The following is a 22906-nucleotide window of genomic DNA, read 5'->3' on the forward strand; positions in this document are numbered from 1 at the left end:
TCAAAGCTATTTGCTGAATTCATCCTGAATTTGGTGGTCCTCAAAATTTCACCCTGCTCTATACAGAAGAAAAGGTGATTCCTGCCCACATCCAAGTAAACAATTTAATTTCATTCCTCAAGTTATACCAGTGCAGCTTTCCCATGTAAACAAACTTCATAAACTTGGGGTCATACCAGAAACACTTCATAAAGTATCTATAACTATACCATATGAATAAGATATTTAACAAGTTAAGATTTTTAAAAATGTAATTAGCTTCTGTCATAGATTTTAATTATAATAATATGTAATGTTTTGCAATGAAGCTTTATAATTTTTTTTAAAAAGAGTCTGGGTAAAATATTATTTGTAATTTTAAAATAGTTTAATCAATTGCCTTCAAACTTTAAATAAACAATAAATAGACACCAAAGTACTTTTCCTGGCCAAAATTATAAGGTGAGTGAATTTAGAACTAATAATGGAACTCTGAATGGTGCTGCTCATGAAGTGATCCATATTCCAGGTAATTTAAAAAAAAAACCAAAAGTTACTAGATCTGGGTGAATAAACAAATATTTGGTTCAGGAGCCAAAATATAACACCCCTACCCCCAACAAATTTGGTTCATCTTTGACAAAATGAAAAATCTGAAAAAAATAATTTTGGATCAAACAAAATATATCATACAACCTGAAACTTTTTTTTTTTAGTTTTTTTATTTTGTGTTGGGTCATTTTTTGGTGTTGTTGACCTTTACTTCTGTTCTACTTTTTGGTCAAAATGAAATGGTCTAAATGAAAAAAAACACCTTTTTTTTTCTGGCTGAGCTTCAGTGCCCCCCAACATGAATTTTTCACTGAATGTACTATGTGCCAAAAAAAAAATCAATCGCCCAGCTATACCATAACTCAAAATCAGTTTTACCTATTTTCTTCATACTTTGCAGAGTACATCCACTGGACGCCATTCTACAATAAGTCTATGGCTATAAACACACATACACAACACAGTTAGTAGCTATACCACACAAGCTGGCAAAACCAAGACCAGAAGCCTCAGAGCTTAGATCCAAAACCACAGGTCTCTATTGGGCAAGCTAAGGTAAACCATGTCCATTATAATGTTGAGGTACAGCAGCGCTCTCAAGTCCTCTCTAATCTACCACCTGTTGGTGGGCACACTGCTCTAACTTTAAGAACTACAGTATGTAGAATTGTTAATAACTTTGCTTAATTATACCTATTTTTTCAGTTTTGCATATGTTTTCAAGGGAATTGAGATATATGGAAAGTTCAAAGGAGTACTAAGAAGACATTTTTTAATTAAAGCAACAGAAAGAGAGCAGGGTGCAAATTTCAAATCAGGGTAACTTTCTAATGTCCAGTATCTTAAAACCAGTTTGACAAATTTTCTTCAAACTTTTCAGAAAAGCTTTCCCTACTCTACAGAGTACAAGATTGCCAGTCCTAAAAAAACAGTTACCAACCTCTCGTAACTGTTGTTTTTCTAGAGTGTTGCTCATGTCCATTCATAGCATAGCATAGCATAGTATAGCATAGATGTCCATGTCCGATAGCTCAGTGGTTTGAGCATTGGCCTGCTAAACCCAAGGTTGTGAATTCAATCCTTGAGAGGGCCACTTAGGGATCTGGGGCAAAATCAGTACTTGGTCCTGCTAGTGAAGGCAGGGGGCTGGACTCGATGACCTTTCAAGGTCCCTTCTAGTTCTAGGAGATAGGTATATCTCAAATTATAGGTAAAGCAGGTGTGTGCATGCTGCGTGCACAGTTGCAGGAAGGTTTTTCCCGCTAGTAGTGCCCATCAGGTCAGCTCAGCCACCCCCAGGAGTCGTACTTCATGATGCTGCATATAGGACCCTCCCAATCCATCGACTTTTCAGTTCCTTCTGGATGGATTACTCCAACAGAGTGAAAGGCAGGTGAATCTTGGAATGGACATGAGCAACACATCTCAAAGAACAACAGTTATGAGAGGTAGGTAACCGTTTTTTCTTCAAGTGCTTGCTTATGTTGATTCCAAGTAGGTAACCCCCAAACCTTAACCTAGAAGGCAGGGTCAGACATGGAACTACTGACTGAAGCACCACTCTTCCGAATACTGTGTTGGAATGCTGGGTAATGGCATAATGAGAAGTAGAAGTGTGGACTGAGGCCTATGTCGCTGCCCTGCAGATTTCTTGGATCGGGACCGGGGCCAGGAACGCCAACGAGGAGGTCTGCACCCTTGTAGAATGTGCCATCAGTGTGGGGGCAGGTGTCTTTGCCAAATTGCAACATGCCCGGATACAGGACATGATCCACAATTAAATTCTTTGAGAAGACACCGGGAGGCCCTTCATCTTGTTTGCTACCACAACAAACAGCTAGTTCAATTTACAAAACAGCTTTGTCTGCTCAATATAAAAGGCCAAAGCCCGCCGAATGTCCAGGGAGTGGAGTCTTTGCGCCCAGCTGTTAGTATGTGGCTTAGGATAAAAGGCTGGGAGAAAAATGTCCTGACTGCCATGAAACTGAGAGATGACCTTTGGGAGAAAGTCTGGGTGAGGCCAAAGCTGCAGTTTGTCCTTATTAAAAAAAAATGGTGTAAGGAGGATTGGAAGTAAGGGCCTTAAGCTCAGACACCCTCCTAGCTGGTTATTGTGACCAGGAATGCCACCTTCCATGACAGATCAAGCAATGAGCATGTCGCTATGGGCTCCAAGGGGAGGGGTGCATTAGTCTTCAAAGCACCAGATTAAGGTCTCAAGCCAGGATCAGTTGCCAAATTTGAGTGTATAACCTGTCAATACCTTTGAGAAAACAACCAACCATCGGATTAGCAAAGACCGAGCACCTTCCACTCCTGGGTGGAATGCCAAAATGATGGCCAGGTGAACCTTTATCGACAAGACTGACAAGTCCTGCTGCTTTAAATGGAGCAGATAGTCCAAGATAAAGGGTATTGATGATAGTGTCGGAAAGGTACGACTCTGCGAACACCAGATTGAGAATCTCTTCCACTTGGTCAGGTAGGTAGCTCTGGTGGATGGTTTCCTACTGCCAAGAAGTACCTCCCTAACGGTTTCTGAGCATGTCAGCTCTACTGGGTTTAACCATGAAGCTTCCAAGATGTAAGGTGGAGTGACTCGAGATTGGAATGCTGGAGCCGGCCATGGTGCTGGGTCATCAGGTCTGGAACTAAGGGTAGGGTGACTGGGGTGTCCACCAGCAGCTCCAGAAGTAAGGCATACCAGTGCTGGTGGGGCCAGGCTGGCGCTATGAGCATCACTGAGGCTCCTTCTCTCTGGATCTCAAGAAGAATTTTGTGGATAAGTGGAATAGGTGGGACCACGTTGAACGGGTGATCTTTCCAAGGAAGGAGGAACAGGTCTGCGAGTGAGCCTGGACTGTGATTCAGGAAGGAGCAGAACTGCAGGCTCTTCCTGTTGTTTTTTTATGGTGAATGAGTCAATGTGGGGAATTCCTCACCGTTGGAAAATGTTGTTCACCACATCCAGGTAAATGGACCCATCGTAGTTGTGGAATGATCTGCTGAGATGGTCCACCAGCTCCTTTTGAGATCCGGGAAGGTAGATGCCTCCAGGTGTATTGAGTGGGCTATGCAGAAGTCCCAGAGCTTGAGGGTTTCCTGACATAGGGGAGAGGAGCGTGTTCCACCCTGTTTATATAAAACATCGCTGCAAAAAAACTTCAGGACCAGACTTCAAAGAGAAACTGCTGAGCTCCAGTTCATCTGCAAATTTGACACCATCAGCTCAGGATTAAACAAAGACTGTGAATGGCTTGCCAATTACAGAACCAGTTTCTCCTCCCTTGGTTTTCACACCTCAACTGCTAGAACAGGGCCTCATCCTCCCTGATTGAACTAACCTCGTTATCTCTAGCTTGCTTCTTGCTTGCATATATAAACCTGCCCCTGGAAATTTCCACCACTTGCATCCGAAGAAGTGGGGATTCACCCACGAAAGCTCATGCTGCAAAACGTCTGTTAGTCTATAAGGTGCCACAGGATTCTTTGTTGCTATCGCTGTTGTATTGTCCGTCATGACTGACACACATCTCCCTTCCAATTAAGCTTGGAAGGTCTGGTGTGCCAGATGAACTGCCCTCAACTCCCTGACATTGATCTGAAGTGAGAGCTCTGCTTGGGACCAGAGGCCCTGAGCTCTCCCAAATACACTCCCCACCCCATCGCTGACACATCGGTGACCAGACACAGCGAGGGATGGGGTCTGGAAAAGGAAAGGCCCGTTCACACCGCTTGCAGATTGAGTCACCATTAGAGAGACTTGAGAACCTGCGGTGGGAGTGTGACTTACCTTGTCCAAATTGTCCCTGCCTGGTTTACACGCCAATGCCAGCCAGGCCTGGAGAGGTCTGAGCCTCAGTGTTGCATGTTGCACTATGTACGTACAAGACACCATATGTTCAAGGAGCTTCAAGGAATTCCTTGCTGTAGTAGTGGGATATTGTGTGACCCTTACTATATCATCGTGGATTGTCTGAAAATGATTTCTGGCAGGAAAGCTCTGGCTTGTCTTGAATCTAACACTGCCCCTATGAACTCTATTCTGTGAGTCGGTGTGACATTCCCCTCTGGTGTTATCTGGACCAGTAATCTGCTAGGTCACTCCAGTCCTTGACTCTGGAAGCAAGCCTTACCCTCCGCTGCTGTGAAAATCCCAATTCCTGGGCTGTTCACGCACAGCCTCTGGCATGTAAGCTGTTCCTTGGATTGCACAACTGAATGACACTAGCCAATATCTCCGGTCCCAAACACAACCCTAGGAACCTCCGTCTTGCAGTGTCCAGTTATGCCCGCTGGATGCTGCAAGCTTATATGCGTTCATCAATTTAAGAAATAGATATGTACCAGGCTTGTTATCCCAAGGGGAGTCTCTGACCCGCTTCAAATCAAATGCACTGCTTCAGGTAGAACAAAAACAGATTTATTAACTACAAAGATAGATTTTAAGTGATTATAAGTCAAAACATAAGTCAGATTTGTTCAAATGAAATAAAAGCAAAATGCATTCTAAGCTGATCTTAACACTTTCAGTGTCCTTACAAACTTAGATGATTTTCACCACAGGCTGGTTGGTTGCCTCTCAACCAGGCTCTCCCTTTTGACCAGCGCTTCAGTCACTTGGTGGTGATGTCTGTAGATGGAGGTGGAAGAGAGAGAGAGCATGGCAAACATCTCTCCCTTTTATCATGTTATTTCTTCCCTTTTGGCTTTGCCCCCCACCCTTCAGAGTCAGGTGAGCATTATCTCATCACAGTCCCAAACTGACCAAAGGAAGGGGGGTGACTCACTCGAGAATCCAACAGATCCTTTGTTGTTGCCTAGGCCAGTGTCCTTTGTTCCTGTGAGGCTGGGCTGGGTTTGTCCCATACATTCCCTGATGAGGTGTGAACTGCCGCTCTGCTCTTGAAGAGTGTTTGCCTTGGCTTGCTTTAAGCCATGAGGACACAACTATATATATGAAATTACAACTTATAACATTACTATAACATTACTGTAACAACTACTATAACAGCGCTAGAACAACAATGCTCAGTACATCATGAGCCTTCTGAAGACACACGACATGACAAACTTTGTACTGGATACCACACAATCATTTTATAATGATGAACATGGGGGCATAGGGTGTTCCCATGAGGTACAGAATTTCACAGTGGGGCACAGAGTTGATGTTTGTACGTTCAGCAGGAGACTTGTCGAAGGCGGACCTTATCATGCTGACATGTTGTTCCATTTGTGCCTTGGAGTGGTCCCCGGCCAACAAGTAGTCGAGGTATGGGAATACCTGCACCTGCCTTTTTCTCAGGAAGGCAGTTACAACTGCAATGCACTTGGTGAATACTCAAGGGGCTGCTCACAGGCCAAAGTGGAGGATTGTAAATTGGGAATGAGTGCAGCCCCCTACGAATCTGAGAAACCTCCTGTGGGATGGGATAATCAAAACATGGAAATATGCATCCTTCAAGTCGAGGGTGGCCTACCAATCCCCTGGATCCGGGGAAGGGACACTGGTGGCCAAAGAGACAATACGAAACTTTAGTTTCCTCATGAACCTGTTGAGGTTACGCAGGTCGAGGATGGGTCTGAGGCCCCCCTTGGCTTTCGGTATGAGGAAGTAAAACCCTCTGCCCCTTAGTTCCTGTAGCACCTCCTCTACTGCCCCTGCCAATAGGGAGTGTCTGCACCTCCTGCATTAAGAGTTGCTCGTGAGAGGGGTCCTTGAAGAGGGATGGGGTAAGGAGGTGGGAGGGAGGGGAGAAACTGAATTGGAGGGAATATCCCAGTTCTACTGTGCATAGTACCCAATGGTCTAAGGTAATCTGGGACTGTGCCTGGTTGAAGAGGAGAAGCCATGTACCCCCAAGGCTGGGAGGATCACAGCCACCACTCCCAGGAGGAAACGTAGGGTAGTGGTGGTTGGAGACTATCTTCTGAGGGGGACAGAGGCACCCATCTGTCTCTCTGACATGGCATCCGGGGAGGTCTGCTACCTGCCAGGGGCCTGTATCCAAGATGATAAGGAGGGTTGTCGAGGATCATCCGGCCTCTGAATACTACCCCATGCTATTCATCCATGTGGGCAATCATGATACTGTGAGGTATGACCCTGAGCAGATCAGAAGTGACTGCAGGATTCTGGGAGTAAGGGTGAAGAAGTTGAGGGCACAGGTGATGGTCTCTTCAATCCTTCTGGTCAAGGGTAGGGGCCCAGGCAGAGACAGATACATCCTGAAGGTGAATGCCTGGCTGCGAGGATGGTGTTGCTAGGAGGGCTTAGGCTTCCTTGACCACAGGATGCTTTTCCAGGAAAAAGGACTGCTAAAGAGAGATGAGGTCCACCTATCAAGGAAGGGGAAGAACATATTTGGCTTCTGACTGGCTAATCTAGTGAGGAGGACTTTAAACTAGGTTCAACAGGGGCAGGTGATGGCCAAAGCCCACAGGTAAGTCAAAAACGTGGAGACCTGGGAGAAGGGTCAGAATCTGGGGGGGAGCATGGGCTGTTATAGAAGAAATAAGGGAGAGACAAGACAGAACTGGAGGGGGGGGAATCAAATCAGTATCTTAGATGTCTGTATACTAATGCAAGAAGTATGGGGAATAAGCAGGAAGAACTTGAAATGCTAGTAAATATACACAACTATGACATAGTTGGCATCACGGAGACTTGGTGGGATAATACGCATGACTGGAATATTGGTATACAAGGATACAGCTTGCTCAGGAAGGACAAGCAAGGAAAAAACCTTATCCACCTCTTCTTCCTGGTTAGGTGGTCTGTAGTAGACCCCTACCATGACATTACCCTTGTTTTCACCCCTTTTATTCTTACCCAGAGACTTTCAACAAGTCTGTCTCTTATTTCTATCTCAACCTCAGTCCAAGTGTATATATTTTTAATATATACAACAACACCTCCTCCCATTTTCAGATTGAAAGTTTTCAGTTGAATTTTTCCTGTTTTTATTTTTTTCATGAAAAGTGAAACTTTTCCATAGAAACTCCCCATCCTCCCTATTTTCTGACCAGTCCTACCTAGGAGACTTAGACCAGGACTATAGTAACAAGTTAGATCAACCCAGCTTCGTCACTCAGGGGTGTGAAAAATCCACACCCCTGAGTTATGTAGTTAAGACAACCCAACCACCGGTGTAGGAAATGCTAGGACTACTGAAGAATTCTTCAGTTGAGCTAACTATCACCTCTCAGGAAGATTAACTACAGCAATGGCAGAGCCCCTCTCGTCACTGTAGTGAATTGTTACATCTAGACTAGAATAAAAGACCCATAGCATAGAATCATAGAACAGGAAGGGATCTCTCGAGGTCATCTAGTCCAGTCCCCTGCACTCATGGCAGGACTAAGTATTATCTAGACCATCCCTGACAGGTGTTTGTCTCACCTGTTCTTAAATATCTCCCATGATGGAGATTCCACAATCTCCCTGGGAAACTTATTCTTGTGTTTAACCATCCTGGCCATTAGGAAATTTTTCCTAATGTTCAATATAACCACCCTTGCTGCAATTTAAGCCCATTGCTTCTTGTCCTATCCTCAGAGATTAAGAACAATTTTCTCCCTCCTCCTTGTAATAACCTTTTATGTACTTGAAAACTGTTATCATGTCCTTTCTCAGTCTTCTCTTCTCCAGACTGAACAAACCCAATTTTTTCAATCTTCCCTCATGGGTCATGTTTTCTAGACCTTTAATCATTTTTGTTGCTCTTCTCTGGACTTTCTCCAATTTGTCCACATCTTTCCTGAAAGGTGGCACCCAGAACTGGACACAATACTCCAGTTGAGGCCTAACCAGCATGGAGTAGAGTGAACAAATTACTTCTTGTGTCTTGCTTACAACACTGCTACTAATACATCCCAGAATTATGTTTACTTTTTTTGTAACAGTGTTACACTGTTGACTCATATTTAGTTTGTGATCCACTATAAACCCCAGATCCCTTTCCGCAATACTCCTTCCTACACAGTCATTTCCCATTTTGTATGTGTGCAACTGATTGTTCCTTCCTAAGTGGAGTACTTTGCTTTTGTTAATATTTAATTTCATCCTGTTTTCTTCAGACCATTTCTCCAGTTTGTCAAGATCATTTTGAATTTTCATCCTGTCCTCCAAAGCACTTGCAACCCCTCCCAGCTTGGCATCATCCACAAACTTTATAAGTGTACTCTCTATGCCATTATCTAACTCATTGATGCAGATATTGAACAGAACTGGACCCAGAACTGATCCTTGTGGGACCCCACTCTTTATGCCCTTCCAGCTTGACTGTGAACCACTGATAACTACTCTCTGGGAATGGTTTTCCAAACAGTTATGTACCCACCATAGAGTAGCTCCACCTAGATTGTATTTCCCTAGTTTGTTTATGAGACTGTCATGGATACAGTATCGGAAGCCTTACTAAAGTCAAGATCTACCATGGCTGGCCCGAGTCAGCTGACTCAGGCTCATGGGCTCAGGCTGTGAGGTTAAAAATTGCTGTGTAGACATTTGGGCTCAGGGTGGAGCCTGGGCTTTGGGACCCTTCCCCACCATAGAGTTCTAGACCTTGGGCTCCAGCCAGAGGTGAAAGTAAGCCGGTCAGGTCCGGTACAGCATACCAGCAAGAGCCAGTATGCCATATTGGACCAGCTTCCCCAGGCGGTAATTTAAAGGGCCTGGGGCTCCCGGCAGTGGCTGGAGTCCCGGGCCCTTTAAATTGCCGCAGAGCCCTGCTGCCGGAGCCCTGGGGTAGTAGAGGCAGCTGGGAGCTCCGTGGCTCCAGTGGCGATTTAAAGGACCTGGGGCTCCACTGCAGCCTTTAAATCACCACAGGAGCCCCAGGCCCTTTAAATCACCACCGGAGACCCCGACCTCCACTGCCACCCCGGGGGATCTGGTAGTGGGGCTTCAGTGGTGATTTAAAGGGCCCCGGGGCTCCAGATGTCACTATGGCAGTGGAGCCCCGGGCCCTTTAAATTGCTGATGGCTCCGGCAGCAGGGCTCCAGCGGTGATTTAAAGGGCCCGGGGTGGTAGTGGGGGCCGGAGCCCTAGGGTAGCAGCGGCAGCCAGGAGCCCCCGGGTTTCCAGCAGCAGGGCTCCAGTGGCAATTTAAAGGGCCTGGGCTCTGCTGCGGTAGCGGAGGCCAGAGCCCTGGGCTCTTTAAATGGCCCCCAAGCCCCAGGGCTCCCAGCCGCCTCTGCAGCTGGTAGCTCCTGCAGTGATTTAAAGTGTCCGGGGCTCCCAGCCACCACTACCACAGCCGGAGTTCTGGGCCCTTTAAATCTTGATTTAAAGGCCCGGGGGCTCTAAAGGCCCCATCTCTTCCGGTTGAGGACACGCCCCCCTGCTCAGGACTCCGGCGTACCAGTAAGTCCTTTAAGTTACGTTCACCCCTGGCTCCAGCCCAAGTGTCTACACAGCAATTTTACAAACCAGCAGCCCCTGTGAGCTGGAGTTAGCTGAGCCAGGTCAGCCATGGGTGTTTAATTGCTGTGTGGACATACATAGTGTCTACACTGAAGTAGTACAGCAGCAGAGCTGTAGCTATGCCACTATAGCAATTTAAGTATAGACATAGCCTAAGTCACTTCTGAAGATGGGATTTAGATTCCTGGAGCCTAAGGCCTGGTCTACACTAGGGTGGGGGGTCGAACTAAGGTACGACTTCAGCTACGTGAATAGCGTAGCTGAAGTCGAACTACCTTAGTTCGAGCTTCTTACCTGTCCAGATGCCGCGGGATCGAAGTCCGCGGCTCCCCCGTCGACTCCGCCACCGCCGTTCGCGGTGGTGGAGTTCCGGAGTCGACGGGAGCGCGTTCGGAGTTCAAACTATCGCGTCTAGATTAGACACGATAGTTCGAACTCCGAGAAGTCGAACGCTACCCGTCAACCCAGCGGTAAGTATGGACGTACCCTAAGTCCCACTGAAAGTCAATAGAAATTCAGATCGTATGTGCCTCAATCATTTCTGAAAATGAGACATAAGTGATTTTGAAATTTTTGCCCCCTATGTATAACATGCAGCCCTTGCGGCTCTACCACATAGATGTTTCTGAATTTCCAGTTTAGTGGTGAGAATGGGGAGAAGAAAATTCATTGCCCAGACCCAACATGGATTTGAAGATGGCTGGAGAGCTACTTTTACGAACAGGTATCCATTTGTCTTCACATCTTCAGGTTTATAATAACGAACGGGCTGCAAAGATCCTGTGGGTGTACCTCATAAGGTTGCATTCACATGGTGACTGTGCCTGGCCATAAAAGGACTGTGCTAAATATCTCTAAGGAACCTGCTCAATATGACTGGGTGATCCCAAGCCTTCTTTTATATTGGACCTAGTAAGGTGTCATCCCCCTACTCTATCCTTGTGGTTTTTCCCTTTACCCATTATTCTTTAAATATAGTACCAAGTTTTTTGAAAAGTTTATTGGCTGTGAAAAGCCCAGGTAAATATTGAAATCTGGGTAGCATCTTCATTCTTGATATAGCTATCTCTGTATAGCCAATAAACTAGTTTTAAATTTAATTCAGTCAATTAAGTCTTAGTAGTTTCTAATAGGGTGTGGCTGAATGATGCCAGGATGCCTGATGGGGCACAGTGATTGCATAAAGCTACCTTGAAGCCCTCCACTTTCCTCCTGAGCTACAACAAAAGCTCAGCTCAGATGCAGCCCAAGGTCTGGGCAATGCGAACATCCAGAAAACATGTTTAGTTTTTTCTAAGCTCTGTTTCTTCAATCCTGCCTCTCAATTCTATTGAAGAAAAAACAACATTTTTTAAAATTAAAAGCAAAGTGGATCTTTCAACGGATATTCAAATGGTAAAGTTAGAAATACCCAGGACTATACCACTAGCTATTCAGACAGAAAGAAAATTTGTGAAGAAAACTCTGAATAATTTCAAACAAATAACATTGAGAATAACCCTGACAAACAAATATAAGAATTTCATAATCTGCTTCACAAATGGTAGAGGTGGAATTTGACAAATTAATTCTTGCAAATTATTTAGCTCTGATCTAAATCCACATTTGTTTGATTTCTCCCTTTTCAAAAGGTCTGTGATGTATTAGCCAATTGCCGCTAAAGATTTGATTGGGGATTTTTCCTAGACCGCTCAGAAATAGAGATATAAGCATATATTATTGTTATTGACAGGGTAACAACGTTTTATAGACAAGACAGACAACAAGGTATCTACCCCAAGGATCCTACCGTTCAAGTATACACCCATAGAAATGAAAGATGGGGAAAGGGCAGCAGTAAGAGCCGAACGCTGGACAAGTGACACAGAACATATGGTCTAATTAGTTCCCCAGCTATAGTTTCAGAGCTTCATTTTCCCTTCTGACCCAATTTTCTCCTTCCAAATTAGTTAGTACATTGTTGAAAGGAGCAGGGAACCTTTTGGAAGAAGTGAATTTTGAGAAGGGACTTGAAGGAAGAGAAGGCAAAGGAAAGACAGATCCATAGTGCACCCTTTAACTTGTTCTACAATGTCTTTACCCACAAAAGAACCAGTCAGCACATAAGGTATTTCAGTGACAGGGAAAGTAAAATGTTAATTCCCCATTTTCTACCACCTTCCAATTGTATCACTGAGTTAACAAATATCGATGGTGCTGGTAGAGTTGTTAAGGAACCTCATTTCACTTTTGGAACAGTTAAATCTCCTCCTTTAATTAGTGGATATGATGAACATCCCATTATTCTGGTAAATGATTCTCTAAAGGAGTTTCTGGATTTGTAGTATGGGCAGTGGTGAGCTGGAGCAGGTTCCCACAAGTTCCCAAGAACCGGTTGCTAAAATTAGACCTCCGTGGAGAACCGGTTGTTAAAGCGCCAGGGGGTGGGCAAAGAACTCTGGTCCGTGGGCCGGACCATCCTGTTGCTCCCAGGATTCCCAGCTGGGGAGGCTGAGGCTCCCCCGGCCCTTCCCCCGCTTCCCCACAGCTGCAGCGTGGCCAGCCGCCGGCACCAGCTGGGCAGCTCAGCTGAGCTCTGGAGTCATCCTGCTGCCACTTTTTAAATGGCCCAGCAAGGTGGGTGTGGGGGGGGGGGGCTGCTGCAAGCTCCAGGGCTGGCCAGAGGGGAGGGGAGGGGGCAAGTGGGGAAATTGACCCAGGCCCTGCAGGGGCCCCCAGACCCACGAGGATCTCTCCCCCGGCCCCTCCCCCATTCCCCCCCTCCTTAAATCAGAACTTTTTGTAGGGAACCGGTTGTTGAGATTTTGGCAGCTCATCACTGTGTATGGGCACAAAGTCTCACAATAGTTAGTTTTATTTCAGCCATTTGGCCCATCATGAACCTTTCCTCGGCATCCCTATTCTGTTTTATGCACCTAAGCCAATTCAGGAAAGCATCCCTATTCAGGGCATCACTGAACCACTTATTTAACTTTAAGCAGATTATTAAAGTCCCATGCAAGTCATTGGGAGTTAAATACGCACTTCAGTGCCATCCTAAATAAGGATGTAGATAAGCTTAAGTACTTGCCTAAATTTAAATATTAAAGAGAAGTTTTGGATCTTAATTTACTTTTCTGTGAAGAATCTGTAAAGAGATGGTATAGTCTACATTTGGGTTTTTCAAATATACCACCATGTGTTTACCCTCAACTAGACTATTGCTTCTGTGATTTTTTGTAGATATATCCCTTAGCAGAACTGAGGCCTAAAATGTCCTTTGCTTTCAACAATTATGTGAAGAATACTCCTTTTCACTAAATTTCAAATAAAAGTGAATGTTAGTTAATTTTTAAAGGAGTATCATCAAAGATTGAAGTCCAACAGTTCAAACAAACACCTCTCCACCCACAACATACATTATTGTGTTTCTGTTCTTACCCCTTCCATTTTTGGCTAAGCTAGATTTTATTGTAGTATCTATATATCTCTACAGGACAAGGAATCAACATGTCTTTTGTGCACTAGCAATGTTCTGTCTTAATCCCATAATAATTTACTAATACCTTTCATATTTCTGTCACTAGCACTTAAGGCAAAACTTGGCACAGGGGCCTTAAAACATAAAACAAGATATTGCAAAACTGGTTAAAAAAGAGAGAACAACAGAAGAGGTTTGCCTATTTTTAGAGTAGTAACAAAACAAATATTTATTTTTACTCTTAAAGAGCTTAGATGACTGAGTTTCAAGTCTAAGATATTTTGGATCAAGGAACAATCACAATTAGGATTACTTGGCAATTACACCAGGGTAATCAGCCAATTATTTTGTATGGAGATATGCTACTTCTATCACTTTAAAAAGAAGGGCATTGTATTGAATACCAATGACCCAACAAGCAGCTGCTTTTGGCAGGCAGCCATCCATCAACCCCGCCACAAAAATCTATGGTCAAAGCAGCATAATGTGCCCCCTCCTGCAAGAAATTCCAGTGGGTGTAGATCTGTGGTAATTTTTGTTTAGCTGAATGTTAAACTTAATAGAAACTAAACCATTTTATTGGCTCCACACTTGATCTTTTCTGCTTTTCTATATAGTACCAACCAACTGTATTAAACCACAGTTTCTGATATAACCGATTAAGCACTAAGAATGAGGAAACCAAGTAGTGCACAAAATCCACAAGGGAAGTTAGCTGGACAAATATTTCCAATTAATTCTGCTATTGTAGGCTAAGTTCAGTCTCAAAATGGCTCTGTAATCAGAAGCCTAACAGCCAGCCAGCTGGGCTCAGTGTGGTTATACTACACTGCATTCAGTCTGGCACAGCCGAAACATGTGCTGTGGAAAGATGTGGTGGGGGGAATCACAGATGTGTGTGTGTGTTTCAAGACTGGAATCTTGCACAATACAAGACCTTTTGAAGCTTTTCAGAGATAAAGAGACCCATCCCAGTGGTCAGGGCTTTCACTTAGGATGTGGGAGAGCCAGGTTCAAGATGCCACTTTGCTTAATTCAGGCCAGCGATTTGAAGTTAGATCTCCCACATCCTAGGTGAATGCTTTAACTACCAAGGTTTTGGCAGTTCTGGGATGGGTCTCTCTTAATGTCCCCTGTTGGAGCTGTTCCACTCTGTAAAATTAAACAAACATTCATTGGGCCAGAGAGAGAGAGAAACTGACTCTATAGGACAGTCATTAGGGAACTTACCTGCCACATGGTACCCCAGATACAAGTCCTTTTTCTCTTTGATTTTGACCAGAAATTCTATTCTGGACCTAAGAAACCTTTCCCATCTGAAACTCATTGAACCTGGTACATTCTCATGAAAAAATTTAGTTTGAACAAACTGGCATTTTCAAAAAATCCCCAACCAGTTCTACAGCTAATTTTAAAATGTTAGCATGAACTACAATATGTTTGGTAAGTATTCAGTTAGTTATGCCCTGGAGTTAAATATCAAATCCCTCCTATAAGAGATGTTTACCACAAGAGCCTGTCTACATTTGTGGTGCTTATTTCTTCTCTTAGATTAAGAAAAGAGAAAATAACATTGCACAGAATTTCCATCCTAACCTGAGCTGGTAGCTTCCTAATAGAAGCCAGTATTACAGTTGCTTTTTACATGCAAGTGATCAAGTTAATCTAATGAAAACCTAGGACAATACAATCACAGTTCTGTGTAGATTATTAGAGTTTCCAAACAGTGATCCTCAAGAAGGCCAAGATTTACAATAGAAGGCCAAAATTAGGCTCCTAAATCCATATTTAGATATGTAAATAAGGGTTGAGCACCCAACAGCTTCCACTGAGGCACTCTCCCACTGGAGAGTAACTACTCAGATCTGACCTTAAACTGAAAGCTGGTGGGTGCTTAACACTTATTCAAAAATAGGCCCCTCATTTACATACATATGTACTTAGAAACTTTACTTTAAATCCCTATGTTTGAAAATATTGGAGCTAATCTATTAATATGGAGCTAGAAACAGCAATCATGGGGTGAGGGACATCCCAAGCAACACATTTCTTTTTTAAAGATATGATAGCATGCTTTAGAATGTCAAAAGTTTTATGCCTCCCCAAACAAGCTGACTTAAACAAAAAAACAAAAAAAACCACAGTCCAGTACTCGATAATCCCACCCAAATATTCCATTCTACCCTATATATTTGTATTCTACTCATAACTATTTGACCATTTTTGAGGGGAGGGGTATAAGGTTGTAATTGCTATCTGAACATTAATAAAATACAAATTAAAAAACCACATAATCACATGCCCATGTGATACTGCTCTACTTTCCAACTGCATTCACAGTGAACTCTAATTCTGCACTACATTTATCTGCTCAGAAATATTATTATTATTATTAATAATAATTTAAAATGGAGGTCACACTTTGCCAGGCACTGTACATACACACAGGAAGAGAAAATACCTGCCCCAAAGAAGTTATAAACTAAGTAAGACAGATAAAGGGTGGGAAGGTAAACAGAGGCAGAGAAGATGAAGGGTAACATTTTAAAGTGTCTACAGTGCAGCTGGGAGCATGTTTCCCATCTTGGGAAGACAGACATGCCCTAGCTGCGCTCAAGATAGCACTCTAAAAATATCAGTGTAGCCAGGGTTAACTTGGGCCTCAGTTCAGGTACAACTCAGGCTACATTGCTATTTTTAGCACACCATCTTGCGCAAAGTTGGCATGTCTGTCTATGAAAGCTGTGAGGCAGCCTTGCAGCTTCAGTGTAGATGGTCTCCTACATCATAAAGGGTGTAAGTCCCATTGGCTTTCAAAAGTGTTTTTGAACATTTTTACCCCTAGTGAGTTGCCGAAGGTCACGCAGCAGGTCAGTGGTGGAGCTGTGAATGTGAGTGCCAGTCCAAAGCCCTATATACAAGCTCCCAGATCTTCTCCAAGATGGCCCTGAGGAAAAAAAATCTTTAAATACCAAGGATAACCAAAATATGAACACAGACTGAAATTAGACAGGAGACAGAGAGAAAAAAAGAATTTGACAGTGCTGCTGAACACAAACAAAACGGTGCTGGTGCTAGCATAGGCCTCAGCATCCAAACCACTGAAAAGGAAGCCATGGCAGCAAGGCTCATAGAAAAAATAAACTCAAAAGTGGATGGGAGGGGGAGAAGGATGTGAAAATTGTGCAATCGCCGCTACAAAAACTATCCCAGCAGGATTTAGTGCTCAGAGGAATAAACTGGTAGTTTATCTGTGTTTGATGCATAACTGAAGACGCAGTGCAGGCTCAAGATTAGAGAACTGCAGGCTTGGAAAATAAAACTCATTTAAGTAGGAGAAAATAAGGAACAAATGTTGGTGGGAATCAGGCTCAAGTGTCTTTCTGTCTCTGATGTAGCCAAAACCCCCAACTTTGCAGAGTCCTTGGAATCTTGGTTTCTCACCTTCGTGGACATTTTTATCCAATATGGTAACTGAGCAAGTCTACCATACTTTGTGTTATAAGAGAGCCCATAATCACATAAGTAACTAACAGATAAGGTTCAATATGTTACAACCCTGACCTGCCAAAGCAAATGAAATACATATAAGCCTCCAAAGGCTGCATTAAAGCAGAAGATTCAGTCCTAGATTTGAAAAGATCAGCTAACATATACAAACAAAAACCATTATGATTTTCCAGGATTTTTTCTAATTATCCCCAAAGAATCAAACAGGCTTTAACTTTAAGAAATGTGGTTTTCAGCCCCAGATACCCAGACTATTTGAAAATCTTCTATGAAAAAGACATCCAAACTTTCACAGAACCTGCAGAGGGCTTATTGTTTGCCACCACGCCCATCTCAAGTCTCTACAAAAAGCTAAGCACTCAGTTCATGTTATGGATGTAACTCACCTCACACCCTGAGGCCAGCCCGTGCCTATGGCTCTCAAAACAGGGCTGAAGTGGGACTTACACGATGACGAGTAGGTCCCTTATTATTTCCTATACCCCATGCTGGGTAATACCGTGAGAGGATTCCATTCATATTAAACTAGACTGGCTTTTTATTAAAGCAACTATTGACAGAGCTGCTCCAAGTACATTCCTAGCCATCTGCTAACAGACTGCCTGCCTGGTGACTCCTCCAAAAGTCTTCCCTTCTGAAATCCAGGCTCCTCCCTCCAGGTTCCATGCCACTGTTAACACCTACTACTGAAGTAGTTCTGTTTAAGTCAACTGTGAATAAGGGTGGCAATTTTAAGCGCTAAGTGATACAGAAGGCTAAGAAAGAAGTGGGAAGAGAAATAAAATATTGAGATATTAAACAAAGGAGGAAAGGGACGGGAGGCAAAGCTACTTTTACACCCCTTAATAGCACTGAATTCAGTTTTGGAAAAATTGTTTCATCTTTCAAAGAGCCCCACTGTGCTAAGGCCACCTCTACATGACAAACTTGTGTTGACTCAAGTTACGCGGCAGTTAGTACGTCACTTGTACACGTGCATACTTAGCCCTTGTGTTGGCAGTGCATGTACTCACCAAGAGCACTTGAATCGATGCAGAGTATGGTGCCCCAGGGCTAGGTATCCCACTGTTCAACTCACCACTGTCCAGGACATCGTCTCTTGGGAAGTTTTGGAAATGCATAATGTGGCTGAAACAAGTCACTCAGGGGTGACTGGGAGCATGGAGTCAACTTCCCAGTTTGAAACTGTTTCCATCCCATAATGACATCTGTATCCCATTTAAAAAAAATCCCATAAATCTGCATGGCACTCTACGCTTTCTGCCATCTTTGACAGAAGCCTGAAGCCTTCACATCTCCACACTATTGTCATGAGCATCAGAAAAACAGAGCACATGATCCTGACGTATTTGCAGAGCTACAAGAAATGGCGTGGGGAACATGATGATTCCTTGGAGTACAAATTGCTGTGGGACATAGCGAGACCAATTCCAGGTTGTTGGCAGAGTTCATAGAGCAGCTGCAGATGGTGGAGCACCACTTCTTGGCCCAAGAAACAAGCATTGACTAGTGAGATTGCATTGTAATGCAGGTTGGGGATGATGAGCAGTGGCTGCAGAATTTTTGGACGTGCACGGTCACATTCCTGGATTTGTGTGCCAACCAGCCAGCTCGACAGCGTCAAAGAACACTTCAACTACTGGCTCATCAGGTGCAGAATGACCTTTGCTTGTTTGAAGGGACGCTGGCATTGTTTACTCCCAAGACTGGATCTCAGTGAGAAAAATACCCCAATGGTTATAGCTGCCTGCTGTGTCCTGCATAATATCTATGAAGCAAAGGAGGAATGAAAAGCAGATAGCTTGGTTGTACCACTCATAGGCGCTGACTATGAGTGGCGCTGGAGCACCCACAGAAAAAAATTGGTGGGTGCTGACCTGACTCCTCTGTGAGCGCGCCACCACATCCTGCTTCTCCTCCCTCCCTCCCAGCGCTTGTGCTGTGAAACAGCTGATTCGTGGGGGAACGCGGCACGCTGGGGGAAGAGGCGGTGCTGGGGTGGGGATTTGGGGAAGGGATCCAATAGGGGCAGGGAGGGGGTGGAGTTAGGGCAGGGACTTTGGGGATGGGGGCGGGGCCAGGGGCAGGGAAAGGGGCGGGGGACGCGGGCACCCACTGGCGCCAGAGAAAGTTGGCGCCTATGGTACCACTACCACTTCTAGAACGAGTAAATTAATTATAAGTAAAAAAGATGTGTCCTGCTACTTTGTGGGGAGGGGATCATCCCTGTTATTTAAAATTAAACTACACACTTACCCGGGATTCCTTCCCCTGCATTGGGCTCGATCGTGCTCGACTGCAGGGACTAGCTGGAGTGCAGTAGAATCAAAACACACATCCTGGCTCTCTGCACACTTGGATCCCCCACACTCCTCCTCTTCATCCTCTAACTGTTCACAGCAGGGGGCTGTGACTCGGGCTCCTTGGTGGCAACCATGGTGCTGGGGGCGCTCTCTGCCGAGTATGACATGCAGCTCTTTGTAAAAGTAGCAGGTCTGCAGCTCAGCACCGGATCGATTATTGGCCTCCCTGGCCTTCGAATATGCCTACCGCAGCTCCTTAGCTTTCACATGGCACTGCTGCTGCTGGTCCCTGTTGGACCCCTCCTCCTGCATCTCCCAAGCAATCCACTTTTAGATGTCCATGTTTCGACAGTTGTTTCAACACTGTGCCTGCATAGCCTCTTGTCCCCACAGGCCCAGAAGATCCAGGATCTCCTGTCTATGTCAGGCAGGAGTGCTTCTGGAGCATGTAGCCGGAATGGTCAGTTGGGCAGCTGCACTCAACAATGGAGAGCTGCTAGGTGTGCTCACCAAGAGGGGCAATCATGAAAAAGCATTTTAAAAAATTGTGAGGCTCTAAGGGGAGGGTAAGGGAGCTTCTGGTCTCGGTGATCTCTGGGCAGAGGAGTTCACAATGGTCACTAGAGCAGTCAGTGTGGGGCACTGTGGGACAGCTGCTGGAGGATAGTAACTGTCAACATAAGTAATGCAGTGTCCATACTCGCACTGCATTGACCTAAGTACATCGACCTTGGCTCTGTGCTGCTTGAGGGAGCAGCACTATTAAGTAAGCATAACAGGGTACTTAAATTTGGCTCTGGCCAACATAAATGAAGACACATGCACAGCTAGGTCTTTGTAAACTACTTTGTGTCAACCTAACTTTGTAGCATAGACCAGGCCTCAGACTTTTATACTGTTAATCTGAAAGATGTTAAAGGACACTGTTGATCTATAAACGTGATTGAAGCGGATAGGTATGCTAAGTACCATTCTTTCAGGCTAAATGGCAGAAGTAATTAAGCTCTTTAAATATAGTTCCGATGGCTGAACTGGGGCACAGAACTGACTGGAGGGGCAGACTTGGAAATTGTGAGCAAGGACACACGTATGTCTCTGTGGTGGGGAAACAGGACTTTGTGTACATTCTTTGTAAATAAACAGGATTGTACCAAGTGTATCATTCATTTCTCCTCCTAACTGAGAGAAACCTGCAAGACCCTAAATATTGGCTAACAGCTGAAAGGGGCAGCAATATCTCATATTACTGTACAGCATGCTAGGAAAGTACAGCATTAAGGCACAGTAGTATTTATTTTATCTAGTACAATGCAGAAGTATAACCATATACAAATATGTACTTTTTGCACTAAACTTACAGCCAGAAGATTAATACCATTCAATACAGTTGTTCTATTAAATGGGAAAGGATGTGGTACAATCAAAACTAGTAATTCAGTTCATCAAAATTTTAACCTTTCTATGGACCGTTAATCCTGCTGTTTCACTCGTTCATGGGTCTGCTGAACTGCATTGCTCCATGTGGGAAAAGGAACTAATGTTTTCCTCTTTATCTTTCTATTCTGTGAATAAAGTCCACTAAGGGCTCAATCCTGCAACTGGAGATGTCTGCCATGTCACAACATGTCTCAAGATGTCCCTGCATTGTAAAAAAATGTATAAATTACCTGAACTGTAAAACAAAGTGACAGAGATGTTCGGAATTAGTGGAGACTGCGGTTCTTTAGTTGAAAAAACTCAGAGAAATGTGAAGTAAGCAGCACAAAATTTCAGAATATTTCCTTTGCAAAAGTTGGTAGTAAACATTTCATCAAAAATATTGCAAGGAAGTTCAGTTAGCCCATGACGAGGCAGTGTGACAGACTGTGAGACTGCATTCACCAATAAACTGTGAAAAAGGGATTTTAGTCCTGCTTTAATTGCCACTATTAAATATGGAGTTGTAACTGATGCCTTCATAATAATTGTATGCATTGGTGGATGAGAATGATCGTGGAGTCATAAAACAATGCAAATAACTGAGACAAAGCCCATGCTAATCCTTTGATAAAACTTGCTAGTGTGGATCCACATACCCATTTGGATTTAAATTGGACTCTTGACAGGTGTAGTGCTCCTGGCTAGTAGATCACATTGCCAGATTAGACTAGCTAATACCATTCCCATTTATTAGGTATGCAAGGGGAAACCTGAAGTAAATATAATGGAAGTAAAGAGACAGAAGACCAGGATTTTCCTGACAATTTCAACTGTAGGACTGTGCTGTAAGTTCTTATTCTGAGCCTAAATTATATCTCCATTGCTACTGAAAGCTACCGTACCACATTGACTGATTATTGTGCACACTGTACATTAGCACCGCAATGAAGACATTCAGTAATCTGATTAAAATACCATCTTCTAATTCCCTTTTTGTTGTAATTTATAGTCTCTCTCCTTTGGCTGAACCTGCCAGCCATCCTGGAGGTGAACAAAGAAAATGTGCTAAAGTTGCCAATTCTGAGGCCTGGTGTGAGAGAAAGCTTTTGTTTTCAGAGGTTGTATTTACTCTGGAGACAGTTAATCAAAGCCTCACCGAGCATTGTAATTCTTCTGTTACTTTCGCGTGGGTATGAACTCTCAGTGTCTGATCCACATGACTGTCTTTCAAATCCCTTGATAAACTAACTCAGTTGCAACTTACACCCATACTGGGTAAGAAAGATTCAGGCTTTTTTCAATATGGCTTTGGATAATTAAATCACTTCACTAAGGTTATTGTATTTCGTGTTAGTACCAGGGACACCAGCTAACTTTCAAACTAGCTGAAATGTGTATCGAGAGCAATTCAGCAGAAATTAATTGCACACCGACCGCCCAAAAGGAAAGGGTGAAGAGGGAGGAGAGAAATAGCCAGTGCCTCAGATCATCAGGCTAATGAAATAGGTACAGGGTAATGAACTGAATGAGACACTAGAACATTTACTTTAAGTATTTGTTATCCACAATCCAAAGACAACTGTCAAACTAGCATTCAAAGAGGATGGATAGTTCAATTACCTAAAGTTGTTCTCCTCAGCTAGTCAACTTGTTATTGACTGTGGAACCATTTTGCACTTCCATGTCCCTAACAGTCTGCAACCACAATAAACAGTGAATTATATGATGCACATTTTGAATGAACTGTTGCTCATTCATTGTGTGTGTGTGTGTTTCATTCACAAATTGCACAGAAAATAATGCAAGTCTGTTATATAATTTTTGACAGAAACAGAAGGACTAAAACACAAATCCTGTCAAGTTAACAGAATGATATAAAACTATAGAATACCATCAATAGATACTCCATTACCAAAGGTTACATTTTCTCTAAACCAAAACAAAAACTACTCTGGAGCCCTCTGGTACTATTGAGTAAAACTGAAGTCCTGATAAACGTTTTTCACTGATAATTCTCTGAATGCTCATTTCAATACACAGGACCTAACCAGATCAGCCACACCATCACTGGTTCATTTACCTGCACATCCACCAATGTAATATATGCCATCATATGCCAGCAATGCCCTTCTGCTATGTACATCGGCCAAACTGGACAGTCTCTAAGGAAAAGGATCAATGGACACAAATCAGATATTAGGAATGGCAATATACAAAAACCTGTAGGAGAACACTTCAACCTCCCTGGCCAC

The sequence above is a fragment of the Mauremys reevesii genome, linkage group 1 (genome assembly GCF_016161935.1).
Source record: "Mauremys reevesii isolate NIE-2019 linkage group 1, ASM1616193v1, whole genome shotgun sequence".
NCBI lineage: Eukaryota > Metazoa > Chordata > Testudines > Geoemydidae > Mauremys > Mauremys reevesii.